Source organism: Gastrolobium bilobum, unplaced genomic scaffold (assembly GCF_033153095.1).
Source record: "Gastrolobium bilobum isolate Gb01-03AN ecotype WA unplaced genomic scaffold, APGP_CSIRO_Gbil_v1 utg34664, whole genome shotgun sequence".
NCBI lineage: Eukaryota > Viridiplantae > Streptophyta > Magnoliopsida > Fabales > Fabaceae > Gastrolobium > Gastrolobium bilobum.
In genome coordinates, this window is record NW_026898931.1 from 27217 (window position 1) to 32999 (window position 5783).

The 5783-nt window shown below is 34.1% G+C and overlaps 1 pseudogene; it reads left to right on the forward strand.

The window, feature by feature from the left end:
- Positions 1 to 4637: 4637 nt before the first annotated feature.
- On the forward strand, positions 4638 to 5232 carry LOC133285625 (vesicle transport v-SNARE 12-like; annotated as a pseudogene).
- The last annotated feature ends 551 nt before the right edge of the window (positions 5233 to 5783 follow it).

Here is a 5783-nt window from a genome sequence, read left to right on the forward strand (position 1 = left end):
TCTGATCAATGAAAGGGAGGGGAAAGTGATCCTTTCGTGTGGCAGCATTTAATCTTCCGTAATCCACACACATCCGCCATCCAGTTATGGTTCTGGTGGAAATCAGTTCATTATTCTCGTTCTTGATCACTGTAACTCCACCCTTCTTTGGAACTATTTGGACAGGACTTACCCATGCAGTGTCTAAGATTGGGTAGATCATGCCGACATCAAGGAATGTTACTACTTCCTTCCGAACTACCTCTTTCATGGTAGGATTTAGTCATCTCTCAGGTTGTCTCACAGGTTTCATGTCGTCTTCCATCAGTATTTTATGAGTGCGAAAGGAAGGATTGATTCCTTTGAGATCGGAGATGGACCAACCTATGGCTGTTTAGTGATCTTTGAGCACTTTCATCAACTTGGTTTCTTCAGTCTCAGATAACTCCTTGTTGATGATGACAGGATACGTCTCTTCATCTCCTAAGAAGGCGTATTTTAGATTAGGTGGAAGCTCTTTTAATTCCACCTTTGGTGTTTCAGCAGTGATGTCTGACTCTTTCTTTTTCAACTCTTCCGTTGGAATTTCAACATCTTCCTTCGGAAGATTTTCATCAAAGAATTCTTTCTCTTCTTTCTTTTCTTGAAATAATTCTTCAAGAATGTCCACCCGGAAGCAATCACTATTATCTTCAGCATGCTTCATTACATCGAACACATTGATGGTGACCTTTTCGTCATCCATTCTCAGCTCCAGCTTTCGTTTCTCCACGTCAATCATGGCTCTGGCTGTTGCTAGTAATGGCCTACCCAACATGAGAGGCATGTTTCCTTCTTCTTCCATGTCAAGTACTACGAAGTCAGCAGGGAAGATGAACTTGTCCACCTTGACCAATACATCTTCAATTATTCTGTTTGGTCTTCTCAACGTTCTGTCAGCAAGTTGGAGAGATACCATTATCGGCTTCAACTCAAATATTTCGAGAGACTTCATCACGGACGACGACATAAGGTTGATACTTTCTGCAAGATCGCAAAATGCCCGGCCAACATTAATGTTGCCTATCGCAATCGGGATGTTGAAACTCCTTGGATCTCGAAGCTTCGGTGGAAAATTTTTCTGAATTATGGCATCGCATTCCTCTGTGAGAGCTACTGTTTCAAATTCCTGCAACTTATGCTTTCTAGACAAAAGTTTTTTCATAAACTTAGCATAGTTAGGCATATTAGTTAAAGCTTAAGCAAATGGAATATTAATTTGCAACTTTTTAAATATTTCTAAAAACTTAGTATGTTGTTACTTCTGTGCTTGCCTTGACTTTAAGGGATAAGATTGTTTCTCAAAGCAAGAAAAATCACATTGCTTCTTTGGAGTCTCTGAAGTTTTCTCCTTTGCCTCGTCTTTGTATTTTTTCACAGGTTCTTCTTTTTTAGGTGTTTTTTTTTTCTTGCTCCGGTTCAATTACTGGTTCGTCCGCTTTCTTTTTCTGAACCAATTTTGGTTTTTCTTGAGGAGTCACTACAAGAAAATGTGTGTTTTGCGACAGATAATCCGCGTCGGTCATGGGCCAACCGTCGTTGAATACATAACAACGACAGTTACTACGACGTCCTAATGAACCGTAATTGAATATCACAATTCCACGACGGATTTCAGAGGCGGTTACAAAATGACGCAGAATATCATTATTCAACGACGGTTGTAACCGACTCCGAATGACGACGGTTATAAACCGACGCAGAATGCTAAAGTAAAGGCGGTTACTAACCGTCGCAAAATATAAATTCCCATGATGGTGGATGTTTTTTATGAACAACGACACTTAGAAAGATTCGAACACAGTATACATTGGAGGAATTCACTGACAACAACCACTATGCCATTGAATTTATTATAATATTAATAATTTATTAATATATTTATTACATACTTTTTTATAAATTTAAATCAACCTTTTCAACTGAGTTAATGATGGGTCTAGCGAGTCTTCATAATATTGGTTCAACCATAATTTTGTGGCTTTAATGTCTCTCATGTTGAATTTATCTCCTATACACATATAAAACTGTGTTGGCCCATCTTTTCATTTTATTTTTTCTTTTCATATGATCAGCCCCATATACTTTTATATGGGTATGAGATAATTTTATCTGTTACAATATGAGAAACACCGAACACTAATTTTGTTGAGTATCTTCGCCCTCCAAAATCTCCTTGCTATAATTTGGACATAAAGCATTGAAATTAAATATTGGTTGTATAATTTCTATAGTAATTGCCCTAATTAATATATGGTCGGGGCAATTAGAATGATGAAAACTTAATTGGTCCGAGCAAAATGTAGAATGTCAATGATATATATAATATAAGGAGTAGTATGTATTAATCATGGATATCAATTTTAAGAGTTTGTTCATGTCATTGCATTTGTACAACACATGCTAATTAGGGATGTTCATCAACCGATTCCAATCGCGGTGACCGAACCGAAAAATTGATAATCGAATAAATCAAAAATCAAAAAATCGCAAATTTTAATTGGATTGGATCGATTTTCGGATGGGTTGATGAAAACCGATCCAATTCAAATCGACACAATAAATATGCATCCATGACTTATGCAATCATACTCCAAAATAATGTTCATTAATACAATTGTGTTGTAAGTGTGGATGTGCATTGCCCATGTGTGTGTGGGTGTGCGCGTGCGCTTGTGTGTGTATAGATGGGTGTGCGCGCATGCATGTGGGTGTTAGTGGGTGTACGCGCATTCACGTTTGGGTGCGTGTGTCTGTGGGTGAGTGTGTGTGTACTCGTGGGTGCAATATGGGTGTGTATGTTGTTTCTGGCTCATACTTCATAATCAGACAATGATTTTTTTTGGTGGGGCACAAAGAAAGCCAACATGAGTCTTGCTTTTTAATGAGCAGGCGGGGTCCGGGGTAGCCACCCCTACGAGGGTGTGGGGGCGCCGACCCCGAAACCGGATAAAAATAAAATGATAGGAAATATATCATTTAGATACATTGTGATTACGAAAATATATCATTTAACCCCTTTGTTGTTTCAAAGTATCACGTATACCTATGGTGGTTATAAAAATGTATGATTTAGATCCATGTGTGTATTTATATACATAGAAAATTCATTTATTTAAATTTATCACTTTTGATTCACGATTAAAATAAGTAACTTTTTAAAAAATTTATTGTAAGTTATTCTAAATTTAATTCATTAGATGATAGCCGTGTGAATCTTGTGATTCTAAATTTATTGTAACTTTTTAAACTATGTGTAGGATCTGTTAGCAGATCCTAGATTTTTTGGGATTCAGATGCACGCGTATGTAATTTTAACTGCTTTATTTTCTCTTGGTTTTGTTTTTCAGATTAACCAGGTTAAATTTCAGCACAAGATTGAGAAAGGGAGCGCTCTCGCACTAGGACTTCTTGCCATCAAGGTAAATTGGTTTATCTATTATTGCTATTTTGGAATTATTATGTATTTTATACCTTGTTTTTCAGCATTATTTTAACTGCTTTATTTGTATATTCTACATACTCTTATCCATTGTCTGATATTTTCTAATTAAAAGAAAGGCACATAAAAAAGAATACAAAAATCATTCTATGATTTCAGGAGACTATGTCATAGTTTCTTTTTCAGGGTGTAATTTGATTGCAGGTTGGAAGTGAAAGAGATAGCCATGATTCAAATGGGATTTCTGAGTGATGTTTGATTAATATTTTGCAGGATCCGAGTCTAATTATATAGGTTGTTGGTAAAGTTATAAAAGGATGGCTCCGAACAAGAAGAATTGGAAAAAAGCATCTTTCAGTTATTAATAAACTTGGAATTGTGATCACTGTTATTAATTGGAAGTTTTGTTCCTAGTTCTTATTGTTTTCCTTTTTGTTTGCTAGTGATAATATCAAATACTATTTATTCACTTATGTATCTCCTTTTTGGGATCACTGTTAACCAAGTAACTACCATTAAGGCTTTTCAGAAAATGATCTTTTAATTGACTGAATCTGAATGTTATTTTAGTTACCACACTAATATTCATCATTAATTTTTTACTGTTTTTTCACAGTTCTATTACTCTCTTTTTTTGTACATCATATTAGGGTATTTAGTGTTGATATCTTTAGCCTTTTTAAATTCTGAATTCCGTTGTAGAATATATGGTTCTAGTTCCTAGAGACCATTAAAGTTTCAAGAAATATTTGTGACTAAATGTGGGTTCGATATCAGCAACTGCAACCAGTTCATATAGAGGCTATGTTATTGCAGGTGTATTTATTGTAAGATATTTGTGTTTTGCATCCGTTGTGCAGCCTGAGTTGCAATTATTATTGTTATTAAGCATGACATACGTATTTGATCACTTACATCATAGAGCATTATGACTGGGATGGGAATGAGACTGATTGTTTCGTGCAAATAAGGTTGCAAATGTTTTGCACATGCATCCCTTAGGATCTGTTTGGCTTATCCCCATATTTTGTTTTCTGAATTTTGAATTTATTAGGTTTTTTAAGTTGGTTGAACTTGTAAGGCAAGAAATGCAGTAGATCTGACGTTGTAATCTATTATTTGGTGGGGGAAATGGATAATATTGCAGGCATCTGCTGATCAGAGAGAAAGATTAACTATGTCAGTAGATAGAATCAATGAGTCGAGTGATAGACTTAGGGAGAGACGAAGAACAATGCTGGAAACTGAAGAAATTGGTGTCTCAATACTTCAAGATTTACACCAGTAGCGTGAGACTCTTCTGAACTCCCATAAGAAGGTATGTTTATATGTGAATTCTATTTTTTTCAATGGTGTTCTTTTTATGTCAATTTTAGATAGTTTTGGTCCTCTTTTAATTTACTAGTAAAGAATCATGAGATGATCTTATTCTCTAAGGAAAAGTATTAAAATCAATCATGATACGTTTCCTCGGAGAATAAGATTGCAAGTGCGATGTAGAAGCGGTGGTGATTGTTGGTTGATGGTCATTTTTTCTATGACTTGCAGCTTCATGGGGTAGATGATGCTATCGACAAGAGTAAGAAGGTTTTAACGAGCATGTCACGAAGAATAACTAGAAACAAATGAATCGTTGCATCTCTGATTGGAGCTCTTGTTCTTGCTATAGTTGTTATTCTATTTTACAAGCTATCTCATTAACTAATAATAATATGCACAAGATACGACAGGGTGCAAGCTATCTTTTATGCTTGTATGTGCTTCGTTGTATATAGGAGCCATTTGTGATGCTTTTCAGTGATATCTTGCTGTTTATGCTTTTTTTTTTTTGAACTGAAAGAGCGTATACTTGATTCAAGTATTTTGTTGATGTATACTCATTTTATGACAAGATGCTTTGCTAGCATTTTTTATGAATTCCAAATCCTTTGTGCTAATGCTGTATGCTATCGCCTTATACTCTTGAAATTTATATTTTTTGTTTAGATGATAGTACAAAACATCAAGTTTGATGTTTTAATCCTATTATGATAAATGGTTTACCAAAAATTTTTTATTCAATAACATTTTTATGAATGATCTTTTTTGTTAATAATTTTAATTATATTTGGACGACATTTCAAAAATTATGTATAGCAATAATATTCTATATTTGAATAAATTTATAAAATAATAACAAATCACTATTATTAAATTTAAAAAAATAAGATTTTAGAAATATAAGAAACAAAAAATTGATTAATTTTTTTTAAAATTATCGAATACAATCATACAAAATTATTTTATAAATTTTTAAATAAATTTTCAAAAATTTTAAATTAAT